Genomic DNA, 22353 nt, shown 5'->3' with positions numbered 1-22353 from the left:
AAGAGCAATACAAGTGCACTGGCGGGAGGGGCTGATAGAACCTACGACGTCGATGGCCTGCCAATACACCATGATGGCGGCAGGGACATTCAAAGCGGTAACTTGCCTGTACTCCAGGATGCTCAATGAGAGGTTAGCTAATTTTGACGCACTGAAATGGAAGTGGGAGATAGACCTAGGGAAATCCATTCCGGATGTGGCCTGGGCGCAGATTGTGAGGAGGGCTTGGAAGTGCACGAGAAACGCATGGTTCCAGCAAGTGCACTTCTATATACTTCACAGGGCGTACTTGACGCCAGGAAAATCCAGAAATACTTCAGAGTAGCAGAGGCAGCTTGCCCTAGGTGCATGACGGTGGGGGCAGAAATTGGGCACATGCTATGGTCTTGCCCTATGATGGACGGATACTGGGGGGAAGTAGGAGACACCCTGAACGACATAACATAGGGACGGCTAGAATTTGATATGGCCACCAGCATTTTACACTGGTTTCCCCACACATCCAAGAATAAGATCACGAGCAAGTTTGTGGATATGGGTCTAATGCTAGCGAAGCGAGAAATCACGAGGTACTGGAAGGCACCAATAGGACCCAACTACATGCGGTGGAAGGGTGAGCTCTTAAAATGGGCCAACAGCGAGAGTGTGTTGCGATACCAGCTTGCGCGTAGGCGAAACAACGAAAAAGAACTAGAGGCTGCGACAGCGTGGGAGGTCTTAGTGCAGGCACTGCAAGACCATGGGTCTCAGGAAGAGGGGGCGGGGAGGCCAATCCTTAAACTACCTTTGGAGCATGACAGGTACATACTGTAATCTCCAATCTGATAACTCCTGCACACGCAAAATAGGAGAAATCGGGCGAGCTGAGCGCGTCGGTGATGGGGGGGGGTTAGGGAGGGGCGATGGAGAGTACAGTCTTGATGGTAGGGAGTTAAGGGGTTCAATTTTGTAAGGGCGTTATTTACCTTGGAGAATGGCATGTATAGCGTTGGCACACAGTCACGTTGGATGTTGGTCGATGAGCGGGGGTTGCTGATTGACGCTGAGAGCCTGATATGATAACTGTGATGCAAAATGTAATGCAGGTTTTCTTTATTATGTACAAAAAACCAATAAACTACGTCTTTAAAAAAAAAGCAAGTAAAATGGGTGAGTCATTTGTCCCCCGATTCAGCTATCCTTCTTGTAGTGCAGCTGACACTGGATTCTATAACACTAACTTTAGTACACATTCTGAGAGGTCTGAATCTATTCATACTCACTTTAACTTTAGGAGCTAACTGATTGTTGTGTAACATGATGTGATTTGATCTAGCTACCTGAAGTATAGCATATTTTTAAAGGACGCTACCATTACAAAACAAATGCCTTTACCATGCATGTCTTTACTGCACTTTCTTTTTAACACAAATATACCTTTACCATGCATGCCATTACAACAAAAATGTAAGTATTACCCAGGTAAGCATAAAGTGTATATAGGTCATGTTTGCTTTCTTTTACAGGTCTTACCATTCACTTCAGGTAGACCACTGAATTTTGTGCTGGTTTCATCAAGTACAAAAATCTAATGAACCATGCATTTACTAGGACACTTGCCAGTAATAACAAGTAATTTGCAGTTACATGTCATTGGTTGGCACTGATAACATGCTGAAGTCATGCCTTTCCTTCTTGCTCTTAGTATGTGTTCAAATGAAAAGTTAAATGTTTTCACTCAGAAATGAATTTAGTAACGTATGAAAAATTGTGGAACATAATCCCTTGCAATTACTACATCTTGTTTTCAAAAAGTTTTGTTATTTGGGTGATTTCAAGTTCTTGGAGGTTTCTTTATATATTATGGGCCCTGAACCCATATGCGCGCACCAGCCCTGCGAGTGTGGATGAGGTTGGTTTCTCTGCCGGGTTTCCCTTAAGCAATAAATACATAAATTGGATAACTGACAGAATACAGGATACAATAATACCGACTTACCAGAATATCGAGGTAAAAATAAAGAATCACAAAATATCGACTCCCTATCTACAAACAGGTAAGTGCAAAAATATTGAATAAAAAAGTTTGATGGTAAAATAATATAACATTAATTAAATAATAAATATAACTAAGTAAAACACTCAAAATTATTTTTAAAAGGTCAAAATTAATCAATAAAAGATGTAATCTAAAAAACAAACAATTTTTATATATATTAATTAATAATATTATAAATTAATTATTTATAATTTTAAAATGTTGAAAACAGATTTAAAAAGATTATATATATATATATATATATATGTATATATATGTATATATATATATATATATATAAATATACACCTATAATATAAATATAAAAATACATTATATATAATAAGTTAAAACATTAAAAATATATTTTTTTAAAGTAATAGTTTACAGTACATTAAATATAACAATAGTGAAAACGTTGCATAACGTAGGGGATAAAATTACTATTCCCACTCCAGCGAGTGGTACAGTAGGGAAAGTGATGGATAGCAAGAAAGTAAAAATTACTATTTCCACTCCACCGAGTGCAACAGTAAGGAAAGTGTTGGATAGCGTAAGGGTAAAAATTACTATTACCACTCCAGAGAGTGCAACAGTAGGGAAAGTCTTGGATACCGTAAGGGTAAAAATTACTATTCCACCTCCAACGAGTGCAACAGTAGGGAAAGTGTTGGATAGTGTAGGGGTTATCATTTCTACTCCAACTACAGAAAGTGCAACAGTAGGGAAAGTGTTGGATAGCTAGAGGTGAAAATTACTATTACCACTCCAGAGAGTGCGACAGTAGGGAAAGTCTTGGATACCGTAAGGGTAAAAATTACTACTCCCGCTCCAAAGAATGCAACAGTAGGGAAAGCGTTGGATAGCGTAGGGGTTAAAAATAACATACTTCAATTAAAGAAAATTGTAATTAAATAATGAATTATCATAAATTAACAATAAATTAATTACAAATACCAATAAATAAAAATTAATAATAACTTTACTAACATTAAATTACTTCCCACCCTGCAGTACCTGCAGTACTGAATTTAAAATGAGATTAACTAAACTACTTACAAAAAATAAAAACCTGGACCGGATAAGCTGTGCGTGCACTTGTGACTCAAAGCACTGTTTGGCACTAGTCAAAGTAATGAACAAACAACATTTCACATCATGCCCGGACTGGCGGGTTTACAGAGTGGTGGCAGGTATTACTGATGGTTGGTGAGGGGGTTTTGTAGCTGGGGACGGGGTGGCCGTGTTTCCTGCCTGCAGCGCTTTGGTGCTTTAAAAATAAAGAATGCAAAGAAAATACTTTTAAACCATTTGGTTTTGCATTTGGGTGGTTCGGGTCTCTTCCAGGGTTGCCACAAACGGGGCTAACCTTTAGGCCTTTGGGTAGCGAGGCATTTGCAGTTGCTTGTCTCAGACAGTCCAGATAGAAGCTCTTCAAAATTCAAAACAGAGTATGTCTTAATAATGGCTCTTTCCAATGTATTTCAGGCAAGTATATTAAATTCTAACAGTGCCTTGAGTGACAATTGTTTGAATTGATACAGCCAGTGCTTTAAATGGGTAAAAATAAGTGCAGGTACTCATTAAAATGAGCTAGAGGTGTGGTGAGGGGGCGGGGCTAGGGGCGGGGCTAAAGGCAAGACATGATGATACTACATGACTTCTATATTAGTTGCAGCACACACCAAAGCACATGAGAAATGTATTTATATAAACAAAGCAAGTTAACTCATTACACAAAATTAAAGAGAAATGCTTTAATATGTTAACATGTCCTTGAGTGTTTGCTGCAGAAGTGGAGTTAAGAACTGAAAACATTTCAGCTACATACCTCAGTTTGTCCTACGACAAGGACGTTTGCCATACCAACTTATCAGCAGGCAAATAAATGCGTATCAGCATTTTCACAAAAAGAATTCACATTAATTTTTTTTTTTCCAAAATGGTTAAAGCTGCACCTGACCTTTGAGCTGCCTTTACTTTACTCTGTTAGTACACTGCAATCCTAGTGGTCTATAGAAAAGGGTCACAGTTGTTCTTCTACAATAAATGTAAAACCACTGAGAATTAACTACTGCAAAAAACAAGCTCTGTTGTAGGTCCTTACAAGAGACTATCATAATTACCGTGGCACAGTAAATTCTCAATTACATTGATCTGATAGCCTCATGTGAAACACGCATGCTCACACACACACACGCATACAAACAGGGGCATGTGTATACACACTTTTTGTAAAACTGTGATGTTTTAAGGAAAAAGTTGGTCTAAAAATATGCTAACTATATCTGTTGTTGAAATGTATACGAGGCTAGAGTACCATCAGGTGAAGGCTGTGTTTTCGGTAATATACAGTGCAGAGGAATGGTTTCCGTCTGCTTACATGAAACTTCTAAGAAAAGAAAACAAGATTTTGAAAGTAGTTTTGGGCCTGCAGTAGGGAGCACCATCCAATGTGGTTTGTCACAAATTGTAACTCTCTCCACAGCTGCTAACGCGCTACAAACTAAATTTTCTAATGATAAAAGGGTAATTGCCTCATCAGGTTCTCCATGAAAGTTGTGACTTGTTGTATCATGCTCTTTTTGACCATTCCCTCAGAAACCTTAATCATCTGACACTTGCACAGGAAAGTGTGACTGTGATTGACAGCACAGGGCATGAACGGACCCTGCTCTGTCAAACACAGCGTGATGTTAAGCACCTGGCAATTATTCAAATGAGCCCTGCTGAATAGCTCAGCTGGGGCTCAGATGGGGGATACCAAAGTGGCACCTTGGCTGCCAGAGACACCTTCCACTCCGGCTCACCAGCACTCACAGCTAATAAGCCTACCTTTTCATGAGTACTAGTACTCTCCTCTGCAGAAGAGAAGTGCCTGGATACAGCCCTGCCAAATACCACAAATCACATTAGACTAACGCAGTTCAGTGTGGTGATTCGCATCACTGCACTGTAATGCGAAGTCCCGCATATTAGCGCCTCCTCAGCTCTGCCTGTCAAGTGCTGCAGCCCAGAGAGGCTGCTTAACTATTGTAATAACCGTTTGCTGGAGAAGAGTCATGGCAGGCAGCGCAGGATGCGCGCCAGTGGATTCTAATCGCTAATAAATATTCATGCCCCCACCACCACTGCCCTGACAACGATGCTACATGACCAAGAGGCACGTTACCTGTATTCTTCCACCTGTATGTGGCCAAGGGCAGTACTATAAATGGAGTAACAATATGTTTTGTTCTGTGCAGCCCACACCTTAAACTGATGTATTTCAAGGTGCTCTCATTTGACGAAGGAAATGAAAACAGTGTGAACAAAGTAAATGTAAAGGTCACTAAATGAGGTCTAGTGGAAGCTCAGATTGATGCAGTATTTCCTGGTTTCACGTTGCGTGTTTCAGATAGTCTCACCTGTTTTATAGGTTATGCTATATTGTAGAGATTTGTAGAGGAACTATCACCCTGGATGGTATCCTGGCGAAGAGGAGGTATGAGTTTGATTAAAGTTTAATGCTCTACGTTTATTTCTAAGAAGTGCTAAAACAGTGCACTGTGTTTACTACTTCTAGGCTATGCATGTTTTATAAGGCTTGGTGGCCGCAGTGTTTGGGGAGGGTGATGTATTAATGCAGAAGCTAAAATGAAAACCAGAGCACCCATCCATGGTCAGTGTATAGAGACCATTTGCTCTATGTAGACTTTTAGCTTTATTCATTGTCATCCATTCTTGAATAAATTCATCCACCCACTTGTCTCCATCTAACTATTTATTCATTCAGCCTGCCTCCAATTCCACTCATCTGTTCAGTGACTGGACAAGATACTATAATAACAAGCATTTGTAATGCAATAGGTCTCGCATTAGGAAAGTTTGAGCTATTGGTATTGTAAATGCACAAATTTTGTATTTATGTTTTGGTTTTCAAAATAGCTAAATTAATAGCTTTGTCATTTACAATTCCAATAGTTTTAACTTTCGCAAATGTGACACCTATAGCATTTGTAATGCAATATGTGTTGTATTTACGTGACGTATTGATATTACAAATAACAATGGCTTTTAATTTTTTTAAATATTAAATACTTAAATAAAAGTTATAGTAATTTATAATGGCAATAGCTTAAACTTTTGTAAATAACTTTTGTGAAAATTATGTTCAGTGTATTTTATTGTGACGAAAATCCAAGAACAGAAGTGAAATATTAACATCTTTTTGTGACATTTGTAATAAAGCTTGAAACATTGAGAGAACATATTTGAACCAGTTGTTGTTGAATGGTTGCACGGATTGTTGCTGTGGTGGCGCATAGTGATGTTGTTGTGCCCCTGAGTGATGCTGTGGTGATGCGATAGAGAGAGGGAGGGAGGGCGATGGATGGATGGAGGGAGGGAGGGCGATAGATGGAGGGAGTGAGGGCGGCAGAGTGATAGAGTGAGGGCGGCAGAGTGAGGGCAGCAGAGTGAGGGCGGCAGAGTGAGGGCGGCAGAGTGAGGGCGGCAGAGTGAGGGCGGCAGAGTGAGGGCGGCAGAGTGAGGGCGGCAGAGTGAGGGCGGCAGAGTGAGGGCGGCAGAGTGAGGGTGGTAGAGTGGTAGAGTGAGGGCGGTAGAGTGAGGGCGGTAGAGTGGTAGAGTGAGGGCGGTAGAGTGAGGGCGGTAGAGTGGTAGAGTGAGGGCGGTAGAGTGAGGGCGGTAGAGTGAGGGCGGTAGAGTGATAGAGTGAGGGCGGTAGAGTGATAGAGTGAGGGCGGTAGAGTGATAGAGTGAGGGCGGTAGAGTGATAAGGCTCATACCAGACTCCGTACAGCGCACTTCTGCCTATCGGCCAGGTTCCCGCTACATAAATACCACAAAGGTAGATACGTAGATACCACCATGACCAAAGCCCTTATAATGGTTTCTGAAAGCGCCAGGCTGAAGATACTGATTCCTGCATGTTATTTCTCATCTCTGATGCAAAAGCTGTAGTGGCGAGAGGATACCACACAGTATCGGTACTACAGTGCCCGGTGTTACTGTGGCACTCATAATGAGGGCATTAGTGGGGCACTCCTCTGAATCATTCTCTGTGGTGCCCCAGATTGCTTAGCAAATGTTGATGTCTGAAAGGACAGAATACTTAAATATATTTGTCGCCAGTAAAACATCTTGGGAGTGTGAAATTCTGTCCCTGCTGAGGACTCGTGCCTTGAGCTTGGAGAGGCACCATTTTGGAGAATGTTTGACCAAACCTTTCTACCTAGCTCAGCATTTTTTTTTTGCAACAAGTCACTTCCTTGCCTACATTAATAACAATGGAACCCTGCTCTTTAGTTCTTAATGTATTAGTTAATTTGCCTGGGTATAGAATAACCACCTCATGTAAAGGACAGGCACATTATTTCAACCTCTTCATCGCCTGCAGCCTCCTCAGCAGTAAAGATTGAGTGAGGCGCGAGCGGCCGCTGCAGGTTCCTAAGAGTCAACAACCAGCCTTGGCTGCTGCCTCGCGCCCGCTCGTGCCTTCCGGCTAGCAGAACTCGCCCCCTTCTACAGTTACTGCTTGAAAAGCCACAACTGAAAGAAAGGTGTCTCGGCTGCCACACTGTCACTCTTACCTCACAGCGTTCTGCGGGTCCCTGTGAAAATGTTTCATTTCAGAATTTTCACCAGGTGATTCATGTCTCCAAAAGTGTCTGGAGGCATCTGGTAAACGATCACAAAGGGCTGGCCTGTTTCAAAGCAGCGTCAAAACAAAGACCATCTCTATCGGAGCAGGGCCCACAGCGTCTCATGTGACCACGTCATTAGTGCGGGTGGAGGCTAGGGGGGTACTGGTTAAAGCTATACTGTAGGCCTGGGGGCAGGAAGCGTGATGAGCCACCCGCTCTCATTTTGTACGTCACTGACACTCCCTGTGATCTTGGGCAAGCCATGTAAATCTCACCGACTCTGCCTCAATGCCTCGAAGCTCAGGCAACATTGCTCTGCTTCAGTTCCCATTGTGCATTCACTCCCTGTGTAACGCTTAGAGCAATGGAAGGAATATGAGGGGGATGCAGACATGGAGATGTAATATGCCTCGAGGCAGCAAACAAAAAACGAGGCCTGACACGCAAATCGGATTTCCGGCCGGGAGAAAGGAGAGGCGTGACACGCACGAAGGAAGGAATGGGCGGAGAAACAACGGAGCGGACTGCCGAGTCTGGACACAGGGAGGAACAGGACGAGAGGAGTATAACAGACCCGGTGAGGGGGGGCGTTGGGGCACATTGACGATGCCCGCCCCCCCCCCCAGTGATGGAAGCCCTGCGTGTGCCCGGTGAGTGGGGTTGGGAGGGTGTGTGTGTGCACGTTTGTGTGTGATTGTAAGCCCTGCGTGTAGGGGTGGGTGCGGTTGTGCGGGGGCGTGAGTGTGTGCGCGTGGGAATGTGTGTGCGCATGCGTGACTTTGCCTGTGTGTGATTGAGAGAGCATGTCAAGGGGAGGCAGGGGATGTGCACGGCGCCGTGCGCGCCCTCGAGGAGGAATCTGAGACAGCAGAGGCGCGTGCCCGAACGCTGTCTCAGATTCCCCCGAAAGCGCTGACAATAGGTCCTTCGCTGACGCTTGACCTAATAAAAAATGTGTTGTAAAAGGCACCTTATATATTTTTTTTTTCAAAAATATTTTGGGGGTTGGTGGGAAGGACCCACACCTCTCCCCACAAACCCTGCCTGCGGAATGGTCTGGCTCCCTTGCTCCCTACATGCAGTATGGCGGCTGGTCTCATCCTGTAGGTTTCGCCTGGATGGCTACTAAACAAGACAGTCACAAGTGCGTTTATCTAGTAGGCACTAGGGTCATGATTTCAATGGTGCTGCAGGTGTAGTGGCACTCGGGCCAAAAGTTGCCATAACTTCTCTAAAAACTAAATATTGCTATTTTTAACTACTAAATAAGCAGTCACAAGTGCAGTTACTTTTCAGGCATTAGAGTCATCATTCCATTAGGGCAGCAGGTGCAGTGACACCATGGCCCAAAGATCTAAGAACCCCTCTAAACACCAAATATTGCAATATGTTACTAATAAACAGGCAGTCACACATGCAGTTTCCTTTTAAGCAATAGGTTCATGATGTGAGAGGTGCAGCAAGTGCAGTGGCACGGGAACCAAAAGTTGTGAAAACTCCTCGAAACACATAATATTGCTATTACATCAATGAATTCTATTATTACCCTCTTTCAGTTCATTGTTCAAAATGTTGCTATTACTTACCCTCACTATACCACTAGTAACAGCACAGTATATTGCTGTTATGCACATTAACAAGTCTTAACACTTTAACCGACTTCCTGTAACTTATATAGTACAACTACTCAGCAACCTACAACTTACAACAAAAAACAGCTTATTAATAATCACATAAGCGAAACATAATGCATTTACCGATGCTTGTTTTAACAGCTGCCTGTTGTTGGGACCATTGATCGGTAACTATCACCGTCGGCACAACAAGAACTAGCAACTCACTGCGAAAGGGCACCTGCACGAGAGCTTTATTTCTTTCATTTGCTCTTTGTCCCCTCCCCAAATACCGTTGATATTCGCATTTGTGTCCACGAACTAAACCACGATTTGAACTATGAACTTTAGTCTTTCGACCGATTGTCCCGCCCACTACTTCCACTCGTATAAACAGCATCTGCACAATCGGAACAATGGAAGCGCGCGGTCCTCCCTCACCTCGGTGTCACAGAACACCCGCCGCGTCCTCTGCAGCTTATTCCTGGGGGGAGGGGTGGGGCTTTCGGCTTCACCGGTCGCCGACACGATCGCCGACACCGCGCGTTGCTCTGCACTGAGGCAGCGCGTGCAGCTAGCAGGAAACGAAAATAAAACGAGGAAGTGTTTTCGAAGAGCCAGTAAACCAAACAAGCTTATGAATGGATAACTGTTAGGTAAGGAGAGCCGCCTATTTGAATCACGTAATAGTAAATCCCCGTGCCTTATGCAACTTCAATGTTTTCTTCATAATGGAATTTATTACTATTCTTTAAGCCGTCACCTTCTACGGAAACAGTGTCAACAGGAAAGGAAAATGAGTGGCACCTAAAGGGTCGTCCTCTCAAACGCCCTGTCATGACGTGCGCCACATTTGGTAATGGTGAAGGTCGGGCGAGATTACATCTGGTAGTTGGTCTAGTTAAATTGTCTTTGCCGTTAGTTGTTAGCCTGTTGCGCCTTAAGCGGCTGGAATCTTAAGGCGCTGACATTTTGTGGGGTGGGGTCATCATTGTTGTTGACAACGCTGACCAGGGCTTCCAACTGGATTTTTTATGCGGACTGAAAACAATACATTTGTCTTTTGTAAAATGTGTAAAGTACATGCACACAGTGCACAGACAAATATTCAGGCCTGTAGGCACACAACCCCCCTACAGTCATAAATTCACATGTCAACAGGCACCCAACATGCGGGCACCTACGAATACAAACAGAGAAGGCGCACAGCCACTTAGAGATACGAATATAGGCACCTAGCCACACACGGCAAGAGATTTAGTGATGTCCAGACAGACAAGGCAAAAAGACATGCATCCACTGATGCATCTAAGACAATAAGTAGGCCCTCATGCACAGACGAAGTCGTACATAACCCTGTGCAGTCGGTGGTGATGCACAAGGGGGAGCACAGGGCTAACACCGTCAAAGGAGTAAAGGGAGTTGTACTCCACATGAGGCATGGAGTAATGCGCTTCAGGGAGCACTGCTTGGTGCGTTGGGTAGCCAGTTTAGCCAGAGGGGAAGTGGGGACCATAAGACATCTAATGAAATCCGAATTGTTGGGTACTCTGAGAGACTTCTCCTCAATTGTGAAGAACTTCAGAAGGGCTGTTGAGCTCTTACAATTGGAGGAGAACACTCTTTTTACTCTGTCTACCTTACAGCTGAAATTACTTCTGAAACAGGCCTCTTGGGATCTTAGCTTCAGGTTGGACAGGGAGTCCATCATTGCAAAGAAGGGAATATCTCCCCTCACTGACACGTATGTATTAAAATGCAAGCAACCATATGTTTCTTGGAATCTTTCTCATGCTATACGTCGTTTTTGGTTGCTTTTGAGGCATGATTTTCTCCCTCTTAACAAGCTTAAGGCTAGGTGGTATCGATGTTCAGCAATTTGTAATTTTTGTAATGTGTCTATTCAGGACTTTATTCGCGTCCTTTTTATATGTCCTGCACTTTGCCCATTTCGTAGTAAATGGTTAAGACATATTTGTTTAAAATTGAATATTCATACAGCCAATTCTTTTTTAATTGCTCTATATAATCCTCCAAATGAAATGTTTTGTTCTTGTATTTTTAACTTTTTCAAATGTTTCTTAGATATCTACTAGAGGATACTATTAATTGTGTTGTACTGATTATTCTGTTTATTGTTATTAAGCTGCTGTTTTTAATTGCATATGTATGTATACTTTGCTGTACGTATCTTTTTATGTGGACCTCTTTGGAGTTCCAAAACATAATAAATTTAAACTTAAACTTGAGCACTGCTTGATGTCCCTTAGAGGCAGAGGGTCACTGTTTGATGTGCCACAGGTGACCACTATGAATTGTGCATCGGGGAAACCCCTTTTTGATGTGTATCACGGTATGCTGAGCGATGTGCAGTTCAGGGGCTCGACTATGTGCAGTTGGAGCCACAGTGTGATGTGCCTTTAAGGCACAGAGTTATGTTCAGTCGAGACAGGAGGTGACGTGCTGCAGGGGACACTTGAAGATGTACAATAAGAAGCTCAAGTGGATGGCCAGTAGGTAGCCAAAGGGTAGTATTGACAAGCATTGGCAAATGCAATTGGGTTCACCTATGTGATGAATATTTTTTGTTAGTGTAAGTTTTAGCTTGGTAAGCAGTTTTGCAATATAATTTAAAGAAACTTCGTAAAAGTGTTATGGCTTGTTTATTGAAAAAGGCAATATACTGTGCAGTAACAGTAAGGAGTAATATAAAGTGCTTCTCTACGAATCTCAGTTATGCTGCAAAATCTTACATTTTGATCTCAGACACGCTTTCGGCAGCCACAAGTGTGACGTTCGTCTTTAGCGAACATTATTAGTGGCCTGTTCTAACGAGTTTTGGCCCAGCTTTGCCCTGTATAAAACAGCAAATAAAATTGAATCCTCTCCCCACTAGCACCGGGTGTCCTGTCCCTGTGAAATGCAACTGGTGCTTATGCAAAGCACTCCGATACCTTTGGCTCTAGTCTGTGCTGTATAAAATTGCAAACGATTTCAACAAGCAGCCACTGTAAGTAAAATAAAGCGGAATAATAATGCGGTGCACTGCAACCACAAATTAGACACAAATACACAGCTCACAAGTTCCCGCTAGCCCGAAAAGACGAAAACAACATGTGGCACCACAAATAAGTAATCGAAGTGGAACTTCCCCACCATGAGCAACGCTGGTTGGTTCTCACTTTCTCAGGTCAAAGTCTCATTAAGTCAGAACACGGCGTTAGTGATCAAGAGGAGAACTGCCCGGGAAGAATCCACCCGGCTCCGGCACATGAAGAATTCCTCGCTGGGTTCCGCTTCTCCATGTATGAAGAAAAATCAACATGGCCGGGGAAATCGGGTCACGCGGGGAAACACTAATCATCACCCACCATCTTGGAGTAGAGTAAAAAGCCTAAACATGTTTTAAAAGTAATCTTTGAAGCATTCTAACACAAAGCCAGTGTGATTAAACATACGTAAGTAAATGTGATAAAGCATACCACATTAATCACAAGAGGACAGCCAATGATCTAGATGCCAGAGTTGCATTCTCCATTGTGTGGGGAAACAGGGGTGGCACAGAGGCTTTCTGAAAGAAAAAAAAACAGAGCCATGCTTGAAATGCACGTAGCCATATGTAGATTATATAAACAAGCAGGCAAACCATAAAAATAAGCAAGCGCTGTGCAGGCTAAAAATAAAAAAGTTCCTGAAAAGCAGATGAAAACAGTACTCAGGTTACAGGACACTGATAAGATATTCACATGAAAGAAAGGAAATAGTATGCTACAGCCATTCGAAACAGATGAAAGTAACTGGCAAGCACACAATCCATTGAAAAGTAAGGGCAGGATGTAAGCCTGTAGTGAATAAAAGATAGTCCAGTTCCAAATAGTTTCCATGTATGTTTATTCAAGATCAGATGTTGCAGCGTAGAGCCACACCAGGAGCAGCCTTCCTGCTGCTCAGCCCATCCACCAACTGACTTACACACTCACCAACATTCTCTCACTACAGTCATACTGGCCACGCAGCAGGTATAACACATCTCCTTTCTTTATAATGATTACAGAAAGACTCTAAATGGAAAAAAATGAACTCTGATGCAAGTAGAGGATGGCATAGAAACAATAGCATGCAACAGAGTGACAACAGAACCATTGCCAGACATAAACAAAATAACAATGATCTGAAAAGTCAGTATTAGGATAATAGATGGAAAGTATCCAGAAGAGAGAGCAGAGGAGGGAGGGGCCTTTTACCTCAACAGAGGCTGGACAATAACGTCTTCCCCTGGGCCCTGGATGAAGGAAAATTGGTGAGGGCACCACCAAACCCTCGCAGCTGGTCCGCTGTGTCCCTGTTTGGGTTAAGACTCTCTCTGATCCGCCTTGTTGGACAGTTCTTTGCAAAGGGAAGAAATTGGAACACTAATTGGATCAAAAGGAATAGAGGGCGGATACTCTGTGTAAATTCGTACCAGGAAGTGTGCATAATTATGAAATTGTGAACTCGCCCCCTTGGTTGTGGAGCTATTGAGCTTTGCAGTGTAATTTCATTTGTGCAATCTAAGGAAAATTCTAGCCCATATTTTATTGATTTTGGTAGCCTATTTACCCTATCTTACCTTATATTCCTAATAATTGGTCTGATTGAATGATGGGTAAAAGCAAGACCACGCCAGTTGTAAAACCCACAGGTTCCATAGTGTGGAAACGTGTAATATTTTGTAATAGCATAAGCAACAGCTATTTTGGCTGTGGCTTCCATTTCGTTTCCTTCACCCTCTGCTGTTTGCCTTTTCACTCAGCTTGTGTCATCAAATTTAGTTGACCTCTTTTGACATGGCTCAGCCATGTACGTGCCAAGGGGTTTGTAGCCGCTGGTGCACCTGGTCTTAGAGGCTATCTATTGATTGTTTACTGCTGCCATAAGCATTCCTGCTCCTCCTCCCTATTTGCTGACCAAGTGATCATCCATCTGCCCTTGTTTGCTGATAGCTATTCCTGTGTTTAAACTTGCTCTTTCCAATTCTGTCCATATGCTTACATTGCAACAAAACTGTATATAAGGACAATGGTTTGTGAGTTCAGAGTACCTCCTCCCACAACATTTGAGAGTGCTTTGTGGACTTGGTCCCGCTCATGAGTGATTAATAAACTTGTTATTTTAATTCAGCTCCAGTGCCGATCTCTCTTTTGTTGGTCTTTGGACCCGTGGACGAGAGGGTGACCCTGCACAAGTGGGCTCACTTTTGGGTACATTTCTACAGTTGGCGCCCGACACGTGGTGCCCCATCGGAGACGCGGCCGTCCGAAGGAGTGGTCTCAGCAGAGGATCCAAATATTATTGTGGATGCGCACTGCATGAAAAGACACTTGTCTTTACAGGCCGACTTGACTTTTCCAGTTTTCCCGATTTGACCCTCCGGGTGGTGGCTGGTCTCAAATGGGGCTTTCTTTGCCGTATTTTGCATTGACCATTAGGTCGACCAGAGATCAGCAGGTGGGAATTGGAGACTTTTGTTTGGTAAGGTCGCTGAAGAGGCACTCTTGATTTGCTTAGTTTGTTTTTTTGGTTTGGTATTCATTCTTTGCAAAGACTGAAGGCAGCTAATGTGGAGATTTTTCTCCTTTTGCAGTATTTGTTTAGAGTAGTAATATTTTACATATACTTGTGAAAACATGCCTGTTCTCAGCACACTCCGTAAGTGGTGTTGCTGCTCTTGTGGTACCAAGAATGCTTTAGAACAAAGTCAGCCGGCTCCTCCAGAAGGGACGCCAAATAGAGAGATGTATATTAAACATGGTATTTGTCCAATAATGTATGGTTCATTGTGGAACAAATGCACAAAGAAAGAGCCCGATTTATAATGACCAGTGAATTGGAAATTTGATTTTAAGAAAGTTCACTATGTGGGAAAAGTGTGTATTTAAAAGAGAGTAGACAGGATATGTTTGATTGTATACATATGTGGGGTACAGAAGTGCGAGAAAGAGCAAAGAGAGCGGAAGCTATAGCAGAGAAAGAGCAGCGGAAGACGATATATCAGAAAAGGGTGGAATTAAAAGACAAAGGAATGTAGGAAAGAATAGAAAAGGAAGATAGAGAACGTCGATTAGGGATAAATGGCCACTATCCAATTAAGCGCCCTATCTATCCTCTACATAATACGCCTCAGGATGATTGCATCCTATTAGAACAACACCCACCCCGTATAAATTTCCCACTCCAAGTGCCCTTGAGGATGAAGCTTCTAATGAGGAGATCTCTTCCTCAGAGGATAAAGATAAAGATATGCTCACTCTACTTTGACTAAAGCAGAAAAAGATACATTAAAAAGCACTGCTAAAGAGGAAGCTCTTCGGACTACTACAGCAACGATCCTCATAAATATGGATCAACCTTGGAAAGATATAGACCAGTTATATTTCGTTAAAAAGTTCTGTTGGGAGGTAGTATATGGTTGGCGGCATATTTCTGACAAAACAGAACCAGCTGATCTAAACGTTGATTATAATCGGTTGGTAGATGGGACTTACCTTTTTTCAGATATAACTGATACGATTAGGCAAAAAGTTAAATTACGAAATGAAACATTACGTTTCCAAAAGGAACAAGAATTAGCTAGAAAGAGTAAAGTCGTAGAAGCAGTTCAGTCCCAGGCGGAGAAAACAGATGTTCCGATGAAAGAAGGCAATTCCGGCAGTAATAAAGTTACTATGAAGCCAATGCGAGAAGCTGCACCCCTGAATGTTCCCCCGAAGTGTGCAGGAACAATGATGATAAAACTTCAGATGATGCAAAGGGATATTTTATATATAATTGGATTATACTCCTTGGAGCAGAGCAGATGGTATGGCCCTTAAGGCTGCTTTGCCCGACCTTTTGAAAAATCCTGCTGCCTTCTATGAGGAGGTAGAAGAAGACATCAGCTCCTGCACTATGACCTTGCCAGATATTGATATTTTCTTTAGGCTTATTTTGCCTCCCTACATGTGGAAAACAATACGTAAAATAGATGACAATGTAGCATTTGGTGATATCTGGGAACATTTAGAAGAAATAGATGCGGACTGGGAGCCTGCGCAGAAACCTCAGAAGGAGATATTAGATCTTCCTAAAGCTATTGTGACTAAGTTGAAGACTCCCATACCCCCTAAAAAAGTAGATTGGACTACGTTAGCATTTTGTAAACAGAAAAAGGGTTAGTCAGTATCTGATTGCTTTTCACGATTTCAGGAGACATTCCATGATTTTAGCGGCCAGTCATTGGCCGATGATACGGGTAAGCATTTGTTTGTCGACAAATTTGTTGCTAATATGTTACCAAAAATAGCTAGTCACTTAAAAAAGAGGAGGTGCTGGATCCTCCCAGGTTTGAGGCAGTTGTACAAGGACCAAATTACTCTAATACTTTTGATAGGAGAAATCAATACCAAATGTCTGATTATTCTGCTGATGCACTTGCAGATTCTGATTACGCATAGGGATGCCTAGGATGGGGTAAGGGACCGGGTTAGGTGCCAGTAGATCAAATGAGTCCTTATGTTGATGCAAATGTCTTGGGATCTACTATTCCGTTTCTGATTGATACAGGGGCTACCAGTAGTGCTCTGTCTAAAAGATTGGTTCCTAGGGCTCCCCTGTCCGGCACAATGATAACATCAATAGGTTTCGATGAAACACCTACACCTAGCCCGCTATCACAGCCACTTGAACTCGTACTTGACAAATTCACTGCAGCATGTCCATTTTTGCTTTCCCCTAGCAAGCCGGACAACATTGTGGGTATCGATTCGCTTAAATGTTTGCATGTTACAATAAGTTATTCTCCGGAAGGTGTGCATGTTATTTTGAATGACAACTATCCAATGGTTGAGAGATCCTGTCTTACCAATGAGGATGCCGCTCTGGCGTCCCTACCTTGTATCTTGTGGGCTAGATCAGATACTGATGTGGGTCAAATGGTTATTCCACCTGTAATATTCAAGTAAGGAAAGTTGTCACACTGCCTCGTTTGCCACAATACAAAATATTCCGAGAAGGTGAAGAAGCATTAGCACACATTTTTCAGGATTTGATCAAAGTGGGGGTAGTGGAAGAAGTCCCCTATAATACTTGCAATAGCCCTATCCTTCCTATTTTGAAAAAAGACACAGACACTAAAATTTACAGATTTATTAATGATTTGCGGGACGTTAATAAATTTGTAGTGCCCCAATATCCGGTAGTTTCTGATATCACAACCCTTCTCACTATGGTCCCTCCCACTGCCACTACATTTTCAGTGATTGACTTGAAAAATGCATTTTTCTCAATCACCATTCACCTTGAAGGCCGTTATCGGTTTGGATTTATGTTGAAACATAGATCCTTCCGATTCTGCAGAGCTCCACAGGGCTATACAGAAAGTTCTATCATTTACAGTCAGGCATTAAAACGACAGCTTGATTCCTTTCCTGTACCAAAAGGGGTGGCCCTTACCCAATACCTCAACATCATCTTGTTAGCTGCAGATAACCCTGAGCAGTGTGAAGAAGGTACACTGTTATTGTTATCATTCCTTGCCTCCCATAATCACAAAGTCTCGCAAAAGAAATTGCAGTATTGTAGACAGCAGGTTACCTATTTAGATCACCTCCTGTCTAAGGAGGGACGAGCACTGACACCAGATGGCATTCAGATCATATTAGATACTCCTATGCCCCATACTCATAAGGATGTTCATGCACTGATTAGCCTTACTACTTTTTGTAGGCAGTGGATCCCGAGTTTTTTGCACATTATTAAACCTTTGTTGGCCTGTTTGACTAAAGAAACTCTGATGCCCCTCCCATGGACTGCTGAATGTCAGAGTGGCTTCCAACAGTTACGCCAAGCTCTTTGTTCTGTACCAGTATTAGGAACTCCAGACTACACTAAGACTTTCACACTCTACGTACACGAGAGGGAAGGTTGTGCTCTCTCTGTGTTAACACAGATATACGGTGATAATCAACATCCTTTTGCATATTTCTCAGCTGTGCTGGACTCAGTCCCTCGCACGCTGCCTGGATGTTTCCGAGCGGTGGCAGCAACAGCTGAATATACACGTCAGAGTGAAGGAATAGTTTTGTCACACAAACTGCTTGTCTTAATACCCCATTCAGTTGATGCTTTGCTAAACGAAAACACAACATTTGACTAGTGCTCGCTTAACAGGATATGAATTGACACTTTTGGCCCCCCATATCACATTGAAAAGATGTTTGACACTAAATCCTGCTACACTACTACCATTTCCAGCCACTCAGCCTCTGTCGCAAGAACCACATGATTATATATTTCTCACTGAAGAGCAAACAAAGGGTCATGTTGACCTACAAGATACTCCTCTCTCTATTGTTGACGGGGAGTTATGGGTTGATGGGTCATCTTTGAAATTACCCGATGGCACTACATCTGCTGCCTATGCTATTACGGCACTTCAGACAGTAGTTGAGACAGCTTGCATGCCACAGAAGTCGGCCGAAGCAGCCAAACTGATTGCACTGACGTGTGCATGTGAGCTTAGTACAGACTTACTTGTCAATATTTTCAATGACAGCCAGTACGCATTTGGGGTGGCACACAATTTTGGCCACTAACGGAAAGAAAGGGGTTTCCTCACCTCACATGGGAACAGATAGTGTATGGAGAATTAGTGCATAATCTTTTTACTGCCCTAATCTACCCTAAGAAAGTGGCAATTGTTAAGTGTAGTGCACACAAGAAAGTGACTGATAAAATAGGAGCAGGTAATGCCTTTGCGGGTCACACAGCCCGTGAGACTGCAATGCAGCAAAGCACCACATCTATGTATGTGGTTAAGTCACAAGCTGAAGGTTGGCATGATGCCAGACAGGAAGTGCTGGACATGCAACAATCTGCCTCTCCTGACAAACTAGACCAATTGTCTAAGGAGGGAACAAAGATATGACCAAATGGAGGTTACCCACAGCATACGTATACCCCTTGATTCGCATGGCACATAGGCTGGCACATGTTGGTGCATCCTCAATGGCAAAACTCATGCAAGTTTGGAATCATCCTGATATTGCTGGCAATGCTAAAAAGATAGTCCAGTCTTGTCTGGTCTGTCTCCAGAATAATCCTGGAAAGGGAACGTGAACTCCAACAGGAGGGTTTGCGACACCATCTGCACCTTTTGAGGTCCTGCAAATGGACTACATTCAGTTTGAACGCTGTAATAATCTGAAATATGTCCTAGTAGTTGTTTGTGCCTTCAGGAAATGGGTGGAGGAGGCGTATGCTACAAAGGATAATACAGCTCTCACAACAGCGAAAGTTCTCTTAAAGGAGTTCTTTCCTCGCTTTGCCGTTTGTCGGGTCCTATGGAGCGACAATGGACCTCATTTCATTGGGCAAGTTGTAGAATATGTCATGAAAGGGTTGAGGATTAAGCAGAAAATTCATGCTGCTTTTCACCCACAGTCAGCAGGCCTGGTGGAGCGTTACAACTCCACCCTGAAACTGAAATGGACTAAAATACAGGCTTACACGTCTTTGAAATGGCCTGATGCACTACCCCTAGCATTGCTTTCTATCAGATTGATACCACATACACGATCTGGCCTTATACCCATGAATATTTGGAGGTCTCTAAGATTCGCCCTATACATGATGTTCCCCACATGTTGAAGAGTGACTATTTGTCCCAGTTAACTGACAGCTTGTCTTCTATTTATCAGAAGGTATGGGAAGCTCTTCCAGACAGGTCACAGGGTGAAGGTCATGATCTGCGGCCTGGAGGCTTTTTCTTTACAAAATCGTTTCAAGGGACAAGTTGTCTGGCACCTCGCTGGCGTGGCCCAGAGCAGGTCCTCTTTCCTACCAGAACTGCAGTCCGAGTGACCAACAGGAAAAACTGGGTCGATTCCAGCCACTGCCGAAAGATTCTGCATACCTTTGTGAGCCCTGCTGTGCTGACAGATCACCGCAACATTTTGGTCACAGACAGAGGACGAGCTGCGTCACCTGAAGGGCCTGAGGAAGTTTTCCCGGACCACACAATCCTTGGTGCATCTAGATACCTACTTCAATCCATGAAGAGAGACACTTCATCGCAAAAAGAGACTGTTTGAGCCACTGTCCTGGGTGGTTATAGACCGACTACAAAGGGGGATAGCCTTTTAGTGACTACTCGTCTCAATGTTAGTAAAGAAACCAACGCCTGCCCAGGACCTTAGGGCATCATCTGTTTTGTTGTTTGTCGATGAGATGAACATGCTTGAGGAGAAGAAATCAAATGCTACAAAGATCTGTAGCGGCTGCACAATGTTTATTTCTGGATTGACTTTGACTGCTGTCATCATTGCTGTAGTAATGTGGGTTGTGGAGAAAGTAACTCCGACTTGAAACTTACTACCTGCTACTACTCCTGTCCCGTTGGAACATTATTACTTCACTCTTCCCTATCATGAAATGAAGCATCGAATGTCATATCTCAATAACACTTTCATACAAATGTTGCATCATACTCATAATGCTATGAATACTACAAACTGCTGGGTATGTGGAATGATGCCAGCCCATCAGAAGAAGGTAGGAACGCCTCTCATTACCCTGTCATTTTCACATAATGGCTCTTGTAGAGCCTGGTTGGCACAGTTGTGGGCCTTTGCTGCGAGTAATATTGTTCCACCCAATGTAGGAAGACTTAATGTACAGTTAAACAAGGTTTGTTACCCTGATGATGAAAGCCTACCACAGCCCAAAGGAACTCTATGGGAAATGAAGGAGTATCGTAAAGGAAATTCCTCTGCAAGCTATGTTTTTTCTAACACTTGAATGGCCAAGGGTACTAGAGCCCAAGCAAATCTTTGTGTGAGCAGTTTTGGCAGTATCCAAGTTGGAAAAAGTGACTGTACTACAGTATTGAATATCACTGAAACGAACAATAGCAGTTTTCTATCCTCACATAACACTTATTTCATTTGTGGAAGTAAAGGGTACTGGAATATGCTATGTGTCCTTTTTGCTTCCCCCTGTGTTCTTAGCACCTGCATCCTATCATAAAGACCAAAAATTGTTTAATGACATTTCCTTGAACGAATTCAAAAGAACTATAAATAATGACAAAATGGATCAAATTGACACTGCATTACAACAATATGCTGACTTTTATTTGGGACTCTATTTCTTTGTTGGTGCAACTTTGAATAGTAGAAAAATAAGACGCTTGAACCGAGTGGTAGAGGCTGTGACTAATCAAACAGCATTGGCTCTTGGAAATATTATAGAAGAACTCCAAAATACGAAATTGTGACTTTGCAAAATAGAATGGTTTTTGATGCATGATCGTGTAAATGTAAATGTAAATGTAATTTGTACTTGTAAAGGGCACTAATACCCCAACTGGGGTGTCCTGGTGCTGTAACGCATACCGCTGTGGAACCCTTCCTGGCTTTTCCCTGTGAAAAGTCCACTCCTGGGCACTCTCAAAGTGAAGCCAGGCATCCCAGCGCTTTTGGGGCCGTTGTCGAGATTAAGCAAGATATTGGCCAGAGTTGCAGACTGGGACCCATGATTAGAATTAACCCTGGGCGAAGAACTACGCTCCGTTCGCGGAGTTTGCGGAGTTTCGGCAACCTCGCGCTCCGCGGAGAACGCGAAGTTGTCAAATACTCCGCAAACTGCTGCGTAGCGTAGTTCTCGCGCGCTCAATAGCATTTTCGCGTGCGCGAGGATGCTTGTCGGTAAGATCGAGTTGCCGAACACGCAGAAACTGCAATCTGGCACAGAATAACTCGCGAACACGTTAGTAGTGACCGGAAATAAGGGGACGCGTGCGGGCGGGACAAACCTCATGGGTAACTTCGCGCGCTACACATCCAGAGCATGCAGGCAATCAATCAATCAATCAATCAGGATATTTGTATAGCGCGCTACTCACCCAGAGGGTCTCAAGGCACTTGGGGGAGGGGGGTCCGCTACTGCTCGAACAGCCATGTCTTGAGTTACTTCCTGAAGCAGAGGTGGTCTTGGGTCAGGCGGAGGTGGATGGAGAGGGAGTTCCAAGTCTTGGCTGCCAGGTAGGAGAAGGATCTTCCTC

General features: G+C 43.2%; 1 protein-coding gene across 5 annotated transcripts in view; it reads right to left on the bottom strand.

Moving 5' to 3' along the window:
* LOC147729139 (mucosa-associated lymphoid tissue lymphoma translocation protein 1-like) overlaps window positions 1-22353 on the bottom strand; it is a 1401591-nt gene that overhangs the window by 1239606 nt on the left and 139632 nt on the right. For 2 of the 5 annotated variants that reach the window (XM_086959432.1, XM_086959437.1), the window contains exon 2: window positions 12758-12846. The exons of 1 other annotated variant lie outside the window; for it this stretch is intronic. The gene's annotated coding sequence lies outside the window, so the exon portion shown is untranslated. Of the gene's footprint in view, window positions 1-9419; window positions 9556-9716; window positions 9851-12757; window positions 12847-22353 lie in introns of those variants that run through there. 2 more of the 5 variants (XM_086959434.1, XM_086959435.1) reach the window with 2 other exon arrangements.

Source organism: Lissotriton vulgaris, chromosome 2_2 (assembly GCF_964263255.1).
Source record: "Lissotriton vulgaris chromosome 2_2, aLisVul1.2, whole genome shotgun sequence".
Taxonomy (NCBI): domain Eukaryota; kingdom Metazoa; phylum Chordata; class Amphibia; order Caudata; family Salamandridae; genus Lissotriton; species Lissotriton vulgaris.
Note: the sequence above shows the minus strand (reverse complement) of the source record. Positions and strands in the feature narration are given on the sequence as shown.